The 17,711-nt window shown below is 35.2% G+C and overlaps 1 protein-coding gene across 18 annotated transcripts in view; it reads left to right on the top strand.

The window, feature by feature from the left end:
* Positions 1-17,711, top strand: part of LOC129005048 (zinc finger protein 585A-like) — a 66,293-nt gene that overhangs the window by 10,707 nt on the left and 37,875 nt on the right. For 12 of the 18 annotated variants that reach the window (XM_054433823.1, XM_054433824.1, XM_054433822.1 and 9 more), the window contains one exon: positions 14,557-14,648. The exons of the other annotated variants lie outside the window; for them this stretch is intronic. The gene's annotated coding sequence lies outside the window, so the exon portion shown is untranslated. The remainder of the gene's footprint in view (positions 1-14,556; positions 14,649-17,711) is intronic. 18 annotated transcript variants of the gene reach the window in all.

Below are 17,711 nucleotides of genomic sequence, written 5' to 3'. Positions count from 1 at the left end.
AATCAGTATCCAAATACGTTTTCGAATCAGTATCCAAATACGTTTTTGAATCATTATCCATACGAAATTGAATTACTATCCAAATACGCTATTGAATCAGTATCCAAATACGTTTTTGAATCAGTATCCATATACGTTATCGAGTCAGTATCCATAAATACGTTTTTGAACCAGTATCCATAATTTATTGAATCAGTATCCATACAATTGAGTCAGTATCTATATACGTTTTTGAATCAGTATCCATACATTATTGAATCAGTATCCAAATACGTTATTGAATCAGTATCCAAATACGTTATTGAATCAGTATCCAAATACGCTATTGAATCAGTATCCAAATACGTTTTTGAATCAGTATCCATATACGTTATTGAATATTCATCCAAATACGTTTTTGAATCATTGTCCATACGTTATTGAATCAGTAGTTGACTGTTGCATTGATACTGTTACTTTGACTATCAGTATCCATATAACTTATTGACACTATTGAAATTATTGACATTAATTTATATAAGCTATTCACTGAGACATTGCTTAGCCATACAAGTTATTACCATCCAAGTACATGGCATACACTGAGACATTGCTTCGCCATAGAGGTTATTGCCATCCAAGTACATGGCATGCACTGAGACATTGCTTCCCCATAGAGGTTATTGCCATCCAAGTACATGGCATACACTGAGACATTGCTTTGCCATAGAGGTTATTGCCATCCAAGTACATGGCATACACTGAGACATTGCTTCGCCATGGAGGTTATTGCCATCCAAGTACATGGCAATCACTGAGCCATTGCTTAGCCATACAAGAAATTATGTATACTGTACCTTGTAGGTCTGATTCTATCCTCTTATTTTATCAATGTAAACCAATTGAAAGATTCAGTATAAATCTTGCAAAGGTTTTTGTTTGTTTCACCAAAACATATCTTTATATTTATAAAATCAATAAAATAAAATAAGTAACAAGCTGAACAACATGATGCTGCAAGTAAAAATTATGAAATTGGCAAGAAGCTCACTGATATTTCCAGAAATACTGTTTATTCTAATGCATGATTGAAAACAAATATTTCATTCCATTGACAAGTATGAATAGAAAAATGCCGTGTTGCTTTGAATCGATTTACATTAAAATTTGTTGCTGCTTCACAAACCCCATCATTTAAATGGGATTTTCTCGACATGTGATTCGTTTCGATCGTCAGTGAATTCGCTGCACAATTCGAGTGACAACATATGTTGACGAAGGTACCGTGACGGAAAAAGGTGTAGTATCATGGAGAATGGACCGAGTTTTTGGTCGGGATTTAAATAAAAATGGTAATGAAAAGTCGGGAATTCCATAAGAAATCTGGTAGACACCCTGGTCCATTATTAACGTAGGAGTAATGTTTTGTACAAATTGCCTTCACGTATTATACAGTGTGTAAATTAAGTATGGAAACAAATCTGTATTTTTAAAACCGAAATAGATAGAAATATTCTATTTGTGGCAATAATAGTTAACAAAGATTCCGCAATTTTTCACATGAAAAATATTTTTTTACCCCCCTAACAGGGTAGGTGGTAGGGGGTGACTTATTTTTTTCAAATAGCAACCCCTATTGAGTGACCCCTCATTTTGAAGGGTTTGTCAAAAGAAACACAATGACGCAAATCCGAGGTGAATATCTCACTCCTAGCTAACATGGCGGATATTCCAAAATGGGCTTTTTTTTACAAAAATTAAATTTTTCATTACCCACCATTTAGGCTAGGGGTGAAATATCTACCTCGGGTTTGCGTCATTCTTTTTCTTTTAACAAACCCTTCAAAATGAGGGGTCACTCAATAGGGGTTGTTGTTGAAAAAAATAAGTCACTCCCACCCCCTACCCTGTTAAAGGGGTTGAAAAAATATTGTTAATTAAAAAAATTGCGGAACCTATGTCAACAATCAATTCCACAAACAGAATATTTCTATCTTTTTCGGTTTTAAAAATACAGATTTCTTTCCATTATTTGTGAAATTGGTGCTTTTCACGTACAATAAATCAAATTTTGGAATATCCGCCATTTGGGCTAGGAGTGAGATATTCACCTCGGATTTGCGTCATTGTGTTTCTTTTGACAAACCCTTCAAAATGAGGGGTCACTCAATAGGGGTTGCTATTTGAAAAAAATAAGTCACCCCCTACCACCTACCCTGTTAGGGGGGTAAAAAAATATTTTTCATGTGAAAAATTGCGGAATCTTTGTTAACTATTATTGCCACAAATAGAATATTTCTATCTATTTCGGTTTTAAAAATACAGATTTGTTTCCATACTTAATTTACACACTGTATATAAGGATTTGACTGTGGAATTGAATACTACTTGCACTCTTTCCATAAAATCATCCTCGTCAGTTTTATGTTGGAAGTAAATGCATAAATTGTTAGGTAAATTGGTTTAATAAAATAGAACTGAACTTATTCATGAGTCAAAAACTAGAAAACAATAACAAAAACAAGTTAAAAGTCTGCTCCCGACCAAGGCCCCACTAGAAAAACAGGCTATGCTGCAGGATCCATGACGTCACACTAGTGGATAGATTCTCATTGATAAATTCATTGCCATTGCCATTCCTTAATGTTTTAGGTAAATAAGCAAGCTGGCTGTTTGTAAGATTTTAATGGCACTGTGACGTAGTGTTGCGCTGCCCGTGCTGCAGCATGGCCTGTTTTTCTAGTGGGGCTTGGATAGGTGGATTTGTCTTAGTTTATTATACAGTTAATATTATTGTGTGACTGCATAGTACCAACAATTTAATCCAGAATTTTAAGTTTAAGTCACCCACATCTTAATTAATTCTTAGCCCCAATATTGATTTTTGGAAAAAAAGTGTGTGGAAACTATAAATGTGGCATATTGTCTGCTAGGGTTTCACTTGTCCTATGAATCACTAACGTTCCTACATTTAGTGATCAGTCATGTCTAGTTAGTGACTAGTTACATTAGTATTGCAATTGATTACAACGTGTCCTATTTTTTTAAGCTTGTAAACTTAATTTTCAGCTATGATTTGATTTAGAAAAGATATGATTTTGCTTTCAGACAACACTAGACTTGAACTGTTTATACAAGTAAATCAAAACACTACTGGTCAAATTATGGCATGATTTTAAGGTTATAAAATAATATACTAATTTGCTTTATTTATAGGTTTGTAGTTTTTACAATACAATAGGATGTTTACAAAAAAATGCCGGGATTTTAAACGGCTGTTGCTCGGGGACTATTAAAGACAATTAATTGAACAATTTAAACATCAAATTGAAGGGAAAAAGCAAAGTTTTTTCTTATTCTTTGTTAAAATTCGGAACAATAATTAAATAAAATTAAGATTTTCATCAATCTCATATCAACATAAAACTGGCAAAGTTAGTACGCTTAGGGCAATCGGTGGGTTTATCTGATGTCTTAACTGAATTTTGTAGTCACAAAGACTCAATCTTTTACATATAACATCATGAAGTGTCGATTTAGCTATGTTCAACTGAATACTTCGTTGGGCAATCGATTTTTTGGGCTTCTGATGCAGAATTGTCAGATTTCTTTGACTTTGTCATCACTTGTTTTTAGCAGACCAGGTGACCATGTCTTTTCAAATCACTACGGTGCCACGAAACTCATTAAACCAGCGACAAAAGTATTTATCATCAAGTAGATTTAAATTTGGTTCAATTTAGCAATCAGTTTAAGCTCTGCGAACCACAGATTACACTCTGTGCCTTATGATGTGCCGTAAACATCGTACTGGCGACTGGAATCAGGCGTGTTAGTCGCAATGACAGCCTGTTTTGCGCATGCCAAGGTCAACGTTTTCTCCCTTGCTACATGGGGAACATAACTTAGTTATTTTAACTTCAATTTTACTTATAAAATGTTTAGTTACCTTGAATAGTACTCAAGCAATTACAATTAGGTGGCTCAGTTGGTAGCGTCACGGAAACTGGGCCCAAGGCAGCGATGTCGTGGGTTCGGATCCTGGTCACTGCCGAAAATATGTTATCAGTACATTTCACCTTCGTACTGTACCGGCTCACCCCTTGCTTTGCTGGATACGTTCCACGCACAGATCTGTAGACTATGTGGACAATCAAATGCCCACCAATCTCTTAAAAAAAATTTAATCTCGGCATTCTTTTGTAAACATGCTGTATTTAAAATTTATTTTAGTTTTTCATAGACTTATACCTGGGTTTTATTGTTAGTACCAACAATGTCCTCTTTAGTTGCTAATCTTTTAATCAAATCAAAATATATCAAAATATATTCGTACAAAACAAGTACTAATATTTTTATTCCAATAGAGGCTGAAACATCGGCCAGTTTTTTCGGTACATGTTAGTACAAATTAACATTTGCTTAATTATTCATATACTCTTCTATGGAATTTAATACTTTGCAAACCAAGTAAGTTTTTAGTTTTAGTTCAGATTTGGAACTGTTTATTTGACACTTCAATTCTTTTGGCAATTTTCTGAAACCTGCTTCTTTGTGTAAAATTCAAGTCTATGGTGGGTGGGTATGATTTAATTCTTTTTTCGCGTGTTGTAATGGTGATGGTGTATTTCTTGTTCTAAAATTGTATCCTTCTTATTGTTTAAAAATATCATAATAGTGTCTAAAATAAACTGACCATAAACTTGTAATATGTTTAGCATTTTAAAATGTTCCCTGCATGATGTACCTGGATGTAGGTTTTTTATTTTTCTAATTTAGATTAGCCATGCAGACAAACTCCAAATGAAATGTGTGAATGAATGTATGAATGGTAAATAATTTTAAGAGTGGCTTCACTGCACATCCCTGCCATTCTTCTTAGTGCTTACCTGCCAGAATTTCTTTTAGCTAAAATGTTGTCTACATGCTCATTCCAATCCAAGTTATTATCACATACCATTATATTTGTTAGACCAAAAAATTTTGTACTTGTGACAAGCTCAATAGGCTCAGTATTCACCAAAATCAAGGGTTCTTTTTTGATCCTTGATTGGGCTGTTTTAAAGGAAATGTAGTTCGTTTTCTCAATATTTAAGTGGAGGTTGTGATTTTCAAAAAAAGGTAATCATATTTCCTATTTCAGTGAATGATAAAATTTCCACTTGTTCTAAATTATTACTCGATACTTAAAGATTTGAATCATCAGCATATAGGCAGAGGTTTGTGTTATCTGAGTTTGATAATGATTTAGAAATATCTTTCAAATAACATATAAACAAGAGTGGTCTTACTACAAAAGCAGTTTTTAAAAATTCTGCCATAGTATGGGTATTACACAATTTATGTGGGTCGAACCCAGGAAAAATGTAAATTATGGTAATTACTTAAACAAATTTGTAATATTTGAAAAATCATTGCTCAAAAACTATTTGACACACAAAAATGAAACTATGCTTAAATTGTTGGAAATTTTAAGTACTTTAATTATTACTTTTGAGTAGTATGAAGAAAAATGCACTGTCAATAAGTTATAGACCAAAAACTTAAAAAATACATTCATTTTGTAATATTTTACTTATCACGCAGGGAGCACAGGGATCTCGAAGCTGCAAACTTGGTTTTGAGTTACCCTAACTGGTCACAACAACATATTAAAAATGCAGCAATACATCACGCTTTGCGATTTTAGCCTCTTTTAATGTACGATTTGACTGGCCTATGATATTTTTGATTTTAGTAAATTTATATGATCAAATTTTTGTTAGGTCTTTTGTTTCCTAAAATGTCTTTTGAAATTTTTATTATTTCACTATTTTATTCTTTTAGTTGGTCCGATAACCAATTATTATTCTGATAAACCTTTTTCTTTATATTTTTTTTTGGAAATGCTATGTTAAAGTAGTACATAAAGCTGTCCATAAAAATATCAAATTTTTTGTCTACCGGTGCCTGATAAACTTCGAGCCATGATTCATTTTCGATTAATGATTTGAAAAGGTTAATATTTTCTAGATCTAAATTTCTTTTTTCATAAAATACCCCCGCCGCAGCAAACCTGCCGTCTAAGCGAATTTCCATTTGGCCGAATTGATTTTCAATTGATCTATTTAAATAACATTAGGTTTAACGAGTACCTAGGTTTGCTGCTACAAGGAAACTAATAAAGTAGTGTGTTTTTAGTAAAATATTGATAGCTTACTATAAAATAAATAAATTTGCCAAGTTTGATCAAAATATATCCATAAACAAGCAAACTACAACATTTTACAATATTCTCCATAAGAATAACATGGGAATTTTAAATTTACCATTTTTTTAGTTTTCTCCGTAACCAATAACCGTACAAAAACACTTTGATATACTGAATTGTTTGTTTTTTTAAGCTCTTTAAGAAGGTTTAGAGAAAAATTGGGAAATTTTGTGTTTTGAGGGTAAGAAGTGAGAAAAACCAATTTTTACCCCATAAAACCCCCTATAAAACCCTGTTCCCATGGTCCGATCATGCTGGATCGCGAACTCATTCAAGTTTATCCCGCCTTACACCTTCAAACCAAATTTCATCAAAATCGGATAAAAATTACTCAAGTTATCGTGTTCACGGACACATATATATATATATATATATATACATATATAAAAATTTGAACGAATGGTGTTTTTGGCCTCTGGGGACATTAAAATGAAAAAGTAAATCGGTCCCGGCCCTAAGTCTTACCATGAGACCTACGGTAATAGCTACTTCCCTATAGGGAAATTCGCTAAAACATAATTTTTACTTTCGCAGCTAAGGTGGGGAGATGCCATTGTCAAACATTGGCCATCATGGTCTGATAACATGGTTACAATTCCATCCACATTTGTCATTTAATTGTGGTTGTGGCATGTTAATGATTCCATTGTGGCAAAATGCGTTGAAATGTTCATTTGTGGCCTCCTCTGCAAAGTGAAATGCGCCACAATGCATGCAAGTGTTGTTAAGAGGACCTAGATTGTGAGAAACAACTCAACTAATTTTTTCCAGCGTTCTTTTAATGACAGGTTGTAAAGCGGCTTGCGGATTTCTTTCACAGTTAGGCCTTTCATGACGTTCTCTTTCAGCATTTCTTGTGTCAGTTAAATTCCTGGATACTCCTCCACGTCTTGCAGGTCTTCCCCTACCCTGTCTAGTTGAAATGAAATGAAATGTGAAATGAAATAATATTTTATTTCCCATTAATTATTTACAGACAAGTACATTGTATTTTTTTCTTTTCTTAAATATGAAACAGCAAAATATTACTAACTAGATAACAAAACAAAAATTATATACTGTAGAAATAAGTAAATAAAAGTGTTAAAAAAAAATACATTCTATAAGAAAGGAAAAAGTCTACATAGGCAGGGCCTGTGCGTAGACTCGAGTTGCGAAAAGATTAATTTAAATGGGAAGTAAAAAATATATAGGAGAAAAAAAATCGTATAATTTAAACCTTTTTTTTTTGTTTGTCTTGCTTGAAGCTGAATTTTTAGTGTTCTGGAATAAATTGACGGTAAAAAAAAACTCTTTGTGCAAACAGAGGTAATTTATAATATCTGGTGAAGATTGAAGAGGAGAGGTGGGGTGTAGTGTATTAGTCAGTCATTTACTTCACTCATTATAAAAACGGAATACAACAAAAATCCTGGATACTCTTCCACGTCTTGCAGGTCTTCCCCTACCATGTCTAGTAACTTCACTCATTATAAAAACGGAAAACAAATAAAAATTAAACAAATACATTTCATTTTGAAACATTATTTAACTACATTGACTTTCTGAATAAATGTAAACATTGCAAATAAATAAGTAACAGCTGATTATAATGCAGACGTTTTTCAGTCCCTATGCTTTTCTTATGGTGGATATTTTACGTTATATCTCGTTTTCTGGTAACTTTATGGGAATTCTGCTATTTTTCCCGAGTCCCTGGGGTCAAGACCTTTAATTTAAGACCCCTCCCACTTTTCTTCGACTTACCAGACGTCCACAATTTTCTGGTAAAAACTTTGTTTTACAGAATTATATATAAGGATTTTGTCTATGGTTCGGAGAAAGGTTAAAATATTTTTTGTGTGATAGACAGGAGTGTTTGATGTAATGAGGGTTTGACGATCTTTTCTTACATTTGACCTAAAAAGATGAGCTATTGACAGTATTTACATATTATCACTAATTTCACTATTTTTACTATCACTATTACTCTGTTTTTTCACACACTTATTTGCATCACACCTAGAGCCATCCTTCACTTCTTCGCTGTACTGAATTTTACCTAGAGCAATTACAGGCTGAGTGGTTGGAGGTGGAGAGTGGGCTGTTCTTGTGTGTCCCGGTGTGCTGGTGCTATTGTACAGATGGTTGCTTTGGGCAGGGGCGTGCAGGGGGGCATCATCACTGGAGGTTGTTCTGTCAAGGATATCAACAAAGGAAATATCTTGTAGGTGTGCACTAGCTTATCTGCCGTAGTCGTTTGACAAAATAAGAGTGTTTCATTCCGTTCCTTAATACTCTGTCAGATTTTTGATAGTAGCTAATAATCTCCACTGATGCTCCTGTTAAAAAGCTTGTGGTACAAGGATAAGTTTTCAATGAAGTTTTGGGAGCTATTTGGTCTCGAACGCAACCCATGGCTGAACATACCAGTTTCTTCAGTCCTTTAGCTTTAAAATCTTCAGTTAGTTGCTGGAAAGCGGTGTTGTAGTCTTGAAGAGTCGGTTTTCCATTGTAGGTTGGTTTGGTTATCAAACTGTAGATAAGTGCCCCATCAGCAGAATTTTGACAAGCCAATAAGTTGGTTCTATGATATGGAAAAGCATTAAAAAGTTATAAGATTTACCAACACTATATAATATTTTTTTTTGCATTTATGAAAACAGCTAATTTGAACTAAGCAGCAACAAAAAACTGTGATTCACAATGAGAACTGTCAAAGTAGGATTGTTTACAGTTATGTTTATGTTTTTCATTTCATGAATAATTTGTGATATTTTGCGAATTGTTGATAATTTATTTTTCTCTATTGTTTAGGTGAAGTGGTAGAACATTATGGCTATGGTAGATGTGTAATACTATAGAATATTGTAAATTTAAAAAAGCAAATTTTATCAAACTACTCCCTTAATTATAAGGGAGGACACATCCCTTATTGCAAACGCAAAGCTTGAGTATAACTGCAATAAGCATTTTATACTTATATTCCAACCCCGTACGAAGGACCGGTACTCTGCTAGTTATGACATATATTCCACAGTCATATCCATTTCCCTGCTGTGGAGTGTTGACTTCAATTTTGTCTGCAGTATCGCTGCCTCCACTTAAGTATCTTAAGACTTTGTCACAAACAATAGTGGCACATGACATGTTATGACCTTTTATTGAGTCATAGTGAAAGAAGGTATTACACAGCTTGTCATAAACAACTACACTCCAATGAGATCCTCCACATTGGAGGATTTGATTTATATATGGGCATTTGCCCATAGATTACTCATACCAGTCACAATCTGCGTAAGGATCATATTTTCCACTTTTTCCTCACCCATGACTTCGTTCGTTTCCCGGGCTGTCTAAAGAAATTTTTATACGATTCCGTTTATTACCTCTTGCCTGAACCGGCGTAAAATAGTCTCCTATCTTTTATAATGTTTTCAACAAATGTTTCCCGACTTACCCATAGCCGCATAAAGTTGTCCAAGTGTATTTTTCACATTTAATAATGTACCTAACCTACATGACACCACCATTGCCTGTGGCCAGTATAGTTAAAAATTCCGGTGCGGGGGGGGGGGGGCCGCGAGCTAGGGGGGCCCGTGAGCCTTGACCGGGATTTTCGGTAAATTTTACCGGCACACGGGCCCGTGATAGTGTGTCAGGCTCAGCCACACGGGTCCCCTATCATAACAATATTATTTATATGAGAATTAAAATACGTTTTTTATGATGAAAATTTGTTCAAACCTATAGTTCAAGTAGTAGTTTACAACAGCTAAACTTACACTATTACTTGACCGATCGATATAAATTATCTACCAACCTAAGTAAAAGAATTGTCATCAGTCATGCGCGTTGCATTAATTGTCCTCGTGGATTGTGTGAAGGCGCAGTCAAAATTGGTTGCATAATAATAGGACCGTATTTATAACCAATGTGGCCTCTGGCCTAGGAAGATAAAACATTAATGTTAAACATCTTTGCCACCAAGACTGATAATCGAATATATAATAGGTTACGTACCTTGTTCCGTCTTCAGTCTTAAACTTAGTCTATGGATGACTAGTTTCGGGTACAAAGACCCATTATCAAATCCTTATTTAAAACATCATATTGAATATGCTTTATTGAGTTCTGTCGTGTCCCCCGTTTAACCTGCGTCGGTTTGTCCCGTATTCAATGTGGCCGGCCTATCGTAAATGTATTTGTAACTTTTGTTTTTTAAATGTGTAAATTTTATGTGTCGCCGACCTGCATGTATACATTGATGAAGACTTACGTCGGATCATATTAAATATGAAGTTTTAAATAAGGATTTGATAATGGGTCTTTGTACCCGAAACTAGTCATCCATAGACTAAGTTTAAGACTGAAGACGGAACAAGGTACGTAACCTATTATACATACTTCCTACCTAGCCCCCAGCGGGTGACACCATAGAGCATAGAGGATCCTCTATGCTGATTCGACTAAATAAACTTGACAATTTCGTTACGACCAAATCGGCAAATTAACCTAGGTGGCTAGGGCACTAGCTAATAAATAATTCCATTCTTTCATTGATGCTAAAGAAGGATTTTCATTTCATGTCTTACTATTAGGAGGCTGCCCTATAGATTTGTTTACTTCGCACTTTAGATGTGTTTACATCAAGTCAGGTAAAAAATTTTACTTACCTAAGGCCCTCAGGCCAAATCAGATCGGTTCAAAATCGGGTTGTTTTGAAAACGGTTGATTTTTATAATAGGCCTACAATGTCGATTTTCGAGCCGAGCAGAGCCTGGACTACAAGCTTTAGAGATCAAGCACAAAGTCAGAAAATCAAGCTTGAGCCGATTTTCTCAGTATTCAATACAATAACACACAATTAAAAGTAAAAGCTTTTATATCCGTGAGGATCACGCTCACGAAATTGAAAGATTAGGCCTACGCTTTTGCCGGGATTGCAGATATCGACGAGAACATTTCTCCGCGGGTGACGATGACGATGTCTCCGCAGCCGCAGGTGTTCAATATTTTGCCACGATTGCGAAAGACGATAATGACGTTTCTTTTTAAGCGAAAGATATATCTAGGATTTAGCCGCGATTACGGAAAAATGATTTACCCGTCACCACCGACTGGTCGCGGGGAGATATTAGGCCGTGATATTAGATTGGGCCGTGACCGTGGGAGACGATACTGCTATCTAATGATGTCATAGGTTTGATTGCATTTGCAATCACGGTAAACTATAACCATTGTTGATATATGCTTTTATTTAATCTTGTCAATGTTTTTTGTGAAAAATAAAGCATGTTTTTCTTCTTCTTCTATGATAATGTTTCTTCCGTGACTTATGACTACGGGAAGTATATACGATTTTGCCGCGATCATGGAAGACGATAATGACGCCTCGGGAGATGCCTTGTCAAGTTTATTGCAAAATTGCAAGTTTAGGCGGCAATACATGGGAAAATGGTTTTAAAGACCATTGGGAGAGGGGGGCCCGGCGATCAAACTTGCGGGGGGGCCCGCGGGTTCTTATCGCCGCCACTGATCAAAACCAATTTTTCCTAGTGCAAGCGGCGGTTAAGGCGCCCCTCGGGCGCTCCCCAACCACCGGTGCCCCTGGGCATATGCCCAGTCTGCCCTTTATAAAAGCGGGCCTGCCTTATTGGTGTACTACATGTGGAAAATCCTTCGTATCAAAACACATTTATAATAGACATCTATTAATTCATGGCAATGAGCGTTCTCATAAATTAAATTCCACATTACATGCGGGAAATGCTTTTGTATCTAAAAGCAGAATGAATTGTTTCATACTGAAATACCTCCTAAGTGCACTACATGGGAAAAATCCTTTGCAAGTAAAAATACTATTTATAAGAGTCATGTATTAAGTGATAACAATGAGTTACCTCATATATGCATTACTTGTGAAAAATCCTTTGCATCTAAAGCAAATTGAAAGTACATACAAGGGTCGATACAGGAGAGCAACGTCATAATTGTATTACACATGGAAAATCCTTTGTATCTGAAAGCAAATTGAAAGAACATCAATTGGCACATACAGGAGAGCAACCTCATTAGTGCATTAATTGTAAAGAATCCTCATATACATAACAAATTTGATAAATTTGTATTACTGTAAGTCATATACTTAAGCGTCCCTATAACTTTTTTTTAAAACATTCAATTAAAAAAAAACATACAATGAATCATACCAGAGCAACCTTGAAGTGTTTGTACTTACATACTGCCGTGGCTCCATAAATTTCAGTTGATCCTTCGCCTCGTGTACCTGCCTCTTTTATCCGAACTGTCTTCTACCAAGTTGATGTTTGCACCCATTGTCCTAACATCGTTCAATACTTGGTCAGTCCATCACAATTTCGGCCTTCCCAATGGACGTTTACCTCCAGGTGTGGCTCCCCAAACTTCATACAGTCTTGTTCCTTCTCCTGCCACTAAATAATGGAGAAAAAATTTGTTGAATTTTCATTTTACTATAAAAGAATTAAGATACTATATTTGGCTCTCTCAAGTATTGATATGATTTTATTCTGTTAACCAGATAAAGCATTAGCATGTGTATGAACTAACTAACGTATTAGCTTTGATGATTGATAGAACAATCAATTGTCAGTATCCTAAAGTCAATGATAATATTATAATAATATTAGCTTTGGATAATATTATGAGCTCTGAAAATCCTAATGAAATTGAATGAGTAGAGTTTTAGCTTAGATTAAACATACTCTCTTATTGATAAGTCATCAACCATATGGATCAGAAAGACAATTTCAATGTTAGTTATGGCCGGTTTTATATAGGGATGTGTTTTTGTTTACAATTTGCTTATCTAATATATAAAATTCTCGTGTCACGGTGTTTGTCTGCAAACTCCTCCAGGACGACTTCACCAATCGTTATGAAATTTGGTGTGTAAATTCTGTAGGTATGCGAATCGGACGTAAACTATTTCCCGTTTCGAAATTCTTAAAAGGGCTCCGCCCCAGTGGCTCTGGAGTTTCCCATGTTAACCTTATGAGAAATGGAATTAATGAATCTTAACAGCTGTTTCAATTAAACAAGTTGGTTCTGTTCTATGATGTTCAATAGCATCAAAGTTACAAGGATTACCAACAGAGTGCAGCACTATTATTTCTTTTACATTTATGACAACAGCTAATTTGCAACCAAAAGGTGAGTGAGCGTAGCGAACGAACTTCAACCTGGAGGCGAGTTAGCGTAGCGAACGAGCTAACCTGAAGGCAAGTGAGCGCAGCGAACGAGCTCCAACCTAAAGGTGAGTGAGCGTAGCGAACGAGCTCCAACCCAAAGGTGAGTGAGCGTAGCGAACGAACTTCAACCTGGAGGCGAGTTAGCGTAGCAAACGAGCTAACCTAAAGGTGAGTGAGCGTAGCGAACGAGCTCCAACCCAAAGGTGAGTGAGCGTAGCGAACGAACTTCAACCAGGACGTGATTGAGCGATGCGAACGAGATCATCTTGAAAATTAAACTTAACGGTACTTTCTTTCCATCGGTCTGTCTTAGGGGAAACCTATAACTTAGGCGATACAAAGTTCGCCGGGTCAGCTAGTTTTTATATATAATTCTTCAAGAAAAGATTTTTACCAGAAAATTGTGGACGTCTGGTAAGTTGCAGAAAAGTGGGAGGGATCTAAAATAAACGTCTTGACCCCAGGGACTCGGGGAAAATAGCAGAATTCCCATAAATTTACCAGAAAACGAGATATAACGTTAAATGTTCTCCATAAGAATAGCATTAAAAGCCTTTTTACTGCTGATTTTTGTTTACTTCAATACAGCTGATCGTGATGTATCATTAAGCCAGCGGGCAATATTAAATTTAGATTACTCATTTGCCAGTCAATTCTGCAATGTATTCATTAGGGACTGTACACTCATGTACTGTACACTATATAAAACCAGGAATAACGTTACCTATCATGGTTACCTATAATAATTAAGTCTTTTTAGTTATGTCTTAGAAAGTTAAAATCCATTAAAAACCCCATATAAATTTGGTTTTTAACATTTATTTTCATAACAGTATTGTGTGCAAAAAATCCTTTGTATCTAAAAACAATTTTAAAAACATACAATGGTTCATATGAGAGAGTGACCTCATCAGTGGAAAATACTACATGTGAAAATCCTTCTCAAGCAAAAGCAATTACAACAAACAAATTAATTCAAAGCAATGAGCAACCTTATAATTGTAATACGTGTTAAAAGGCCTTCAATTGTAAAGACAATTAATATATATATATATTGGTCATAATAAATTATGTATGTGTGTTAGTGTTTATCTAATGAAAGTTGTGTTATTTCAGGAATGAAAATAGAACTCAGGCATAGGAAATAAGAGCCAATTGCCAAACGAGTCCTAATTTGGATTGTACGTAGGACAACAACTCCCTCCACGGTAGTACCTTGAACTTATAGAAATAACAGACTGAAGATTCTTATGAACATGAAACATTACCAATAAACTTCCTGATTTTTTACTAGAAATTCTGATAATCTGAGTTTCACAACAATAGAAAGTGCAAAGCTAAAAATGCCAAAGCAATCCAAAGAGCTTTTTCATAAGTGTCCAATATGTGGACAATCATTAAAAAAGAAATATCAAATGAAGGTTCATATATTAAAACATACGAACGAACACCTATATAAATGCTTAACATGTGGTAAATCATTTAATAAGCTAAGTCACGTAAAAAGTCATTTGTTGACACACTCTGGGAAGTCCCCTTACAGGTGTGTTACATGTGGGAAATGCTTTGTATCTAAAGGCAATTTGAAAGAACATACAATGGTTCATACAGGAAAGCGACCTCATATATGCATTACTTGTGGAAAATCGTTTGTATATAAAAGCTTTTTGAAAAAACATACAATGGTTCATACAGGAGAGCGACCTCATAAATGCATTACATGCGGGAAATGCTTTGTATCTAAAGGAAAATTGAAAGTACATACAATGTTTCATACAGGAGAGAGACCTCATATATGCACTACTTGTGAAAAATCCTTTGTATCTAAAAGAAAATTGAAGGTACATACAATGGATCATACAGGAGAGCGGCCTCATAAATGTATTACATGCGGAAAGTCCTTTGTATATGAAAGCAATTTGAAAGAACATACAATGGTTCATACAGGAGAGCGACCTCATACTTGCATTACTTGTGGAAAATCCTTTGTATCTAAAAGGAATTTAAAAGTACATACAAGGGTTCATACAGGAGAACGACCTTATAAGTGTACCACATGTGGAAAATCCTTTGTATCTACAAGCCAATTGAAAGAACATTCAATGGTTCATGAAGGAGAGACACCTCATAAGTGTATTACATGCGGAAAATCCTTTGTATATAAAAGCAGTTTGAAAGTACATACAATGGTTCATACAGGAGAGCAACCTCATAAATGCACTACATGCGGGAAATCCTTTGTTTTTAAAAGCAAATTAAAAGAACATACAATTGTTCATACAGGAGAGCGACCTCATATTTGCATTACTTGTGGAAAATCCTTTGTATCTAAAACCAATTTGAAAGTACATACAAGGGTTCATACAGGAGAACGACCTCATAAGTGTACTACATGCGGGAAATCCTTTGTTTTTAAAAGCAAATTAAAAGAACATACAAGGGTTCATACAGGAGAACGACCTCATAAGTGTACCACATGTGGAAAATCCTTTGTATCTACAAGCCAATTGAAGCTACATACAATGGTTCATACAGGAGAGCGACCTCATAAATGCACTACATGTGGAAAATCCTTTGTTACCAAATCTAGTTATAAAACACATCTATTAATTTGTGGCAATTGACATCCTCATGAATGGAATGCACGTAAAAAAACCTTCAATTCAAAGGACAATTTGAAAAAAAATATTTTGGTTCATACCGGAGATAAACACAACTGTACTAAATGTGGAAAATCCTTTTCAAGCAAATGCAATTGCAAGAGTCATGTATTAATTCATTGCAATGAGCGTCCTTATAATTGCTTCACATGTGAAGAATCCTTTGTATCTGAAAGCAAATTGAAAGAACATCAATTGGCACATACAGGAGAGCGACCTCATTAAAGCATTATTTGTAAAGAATCCTCATATAAAAAATTTATGATTAATTTGTATTACTGTAAGTCATATACTTAAGCGTCCCTATAACTTGTTTAAAAATATTTAATTTAAAAAAGGTAATTAAAAAAAACTTACAATGAATCATACCAGAGCAACCTTAAAGTGTTTGTAATTTACATACTGCCGTAGCGGATGACAACAAACTGCACTCACGGTCAAAGGAATTTACAAGGGTTGGAAGGGTAGCCCGCCTAAGCCATATGGAACTGCACTCACGGTCAAAAATCGGTCTTTCACGGCTGAACGCTTCGCTAGCCCCTTAGTCATCTGTTTATTCCGACCTCTGTCTTACTTTATCCAATACTTTATTTAATACACGTTTTAGTGTCTGTCCCAATAAATACAACAATAAATAACCTAACCTAACCTAACCTAACCTTTACAAAAGAAGCTTCGTTATAATAAGAATATAGCCTATCATGTTATCGTAAATACTATGCTAGAATTTTCTGTGCACATATATATGTGTATTTTTTGCAATGTCAGTAGTAAGTTTATTTTTTGACGTTTGGATTAATTTAATCAAAACTTTTCAATATATTTCAACTAATTTAATAAGTTTTAATCAATTCAATCATGGTGTTGCACAATGTGATATAGGCTAATTAAAAACTGACCGTGAGTGCAGTTCCGGTACCCCCAGAAAGGCTCAAAGTGACCGTGAGTGCAGTTCCGTAGTTGGATTAGGACCAGGGACTGACCGTGAGTGCCGTTCCAGCCCTCCCGCCGTAGCTCCATAAATCTCAATTGATTCTTCGCCTCAAGTACCAGCCTCTTCCATCCGAACTGTCTTCTGCCAAGTTGATGTTTGCACCCTTTGTCCTAACATCATTCAATAATTGGTCAGTCCATCTGAATTTCGGCCTTCCCAATGTACGTTTACTTCCAGTTGTACCGTAGCTCTCCAAACTTCATACAGTCTTGTTCCTTTCTCTCTTCTTAGCACATGCCCTATCCAACTTATTCTTCTTCCTTTAACCATTGCAACAATATCCGGTTCGGTGATAGTGATCTTAGCTCTCTATTTTTCCTTATCGCCACATTTCTCCCTCTTGCACTGGTCCAAATATTTTTCTTAGGACTTTATTTTCAAAAACCATGAGTTGTTTATCATTATTCTTGGACGTTACCCATGTTTCACATCCATATAACAGAATAAGTTACATTATTGTCTAATACAGGGTGTGTTATAGTCACGTAAGGTGTCTCAAATTGATACAAAAAAATAGCATACCGTACAAGGATGAAATAAAATTATTCTCCGCTAAATCGACCCAAGGCATAACGTAAAAGTGTTTTTTAACTTTTTTCTGATACAGGGTGTGCCAA

Source organism: Macrosteles quadrilineatus, unplaced genomic scaffold, assembly GCF_028750875.1.
Source record: "Macrosteles quadrilineatus isolate MER2022 unplaced genomic scaffold, UCM_ALF_1.0 Scaffold_14__1_contigs__length_3811126, whole genome shotgun sequence".
NCBI classification, from domain to species: domain Eukaryota; kingdom Metazoa; phylum Arthropoda; class Insecta; order Hemiptera; family Cicadellidae; genus Macrosteles; species Macrosteles quadrilineatus.
This window is presented reverse-complemented; position numbering and strand designations above follow the sequence as displayed.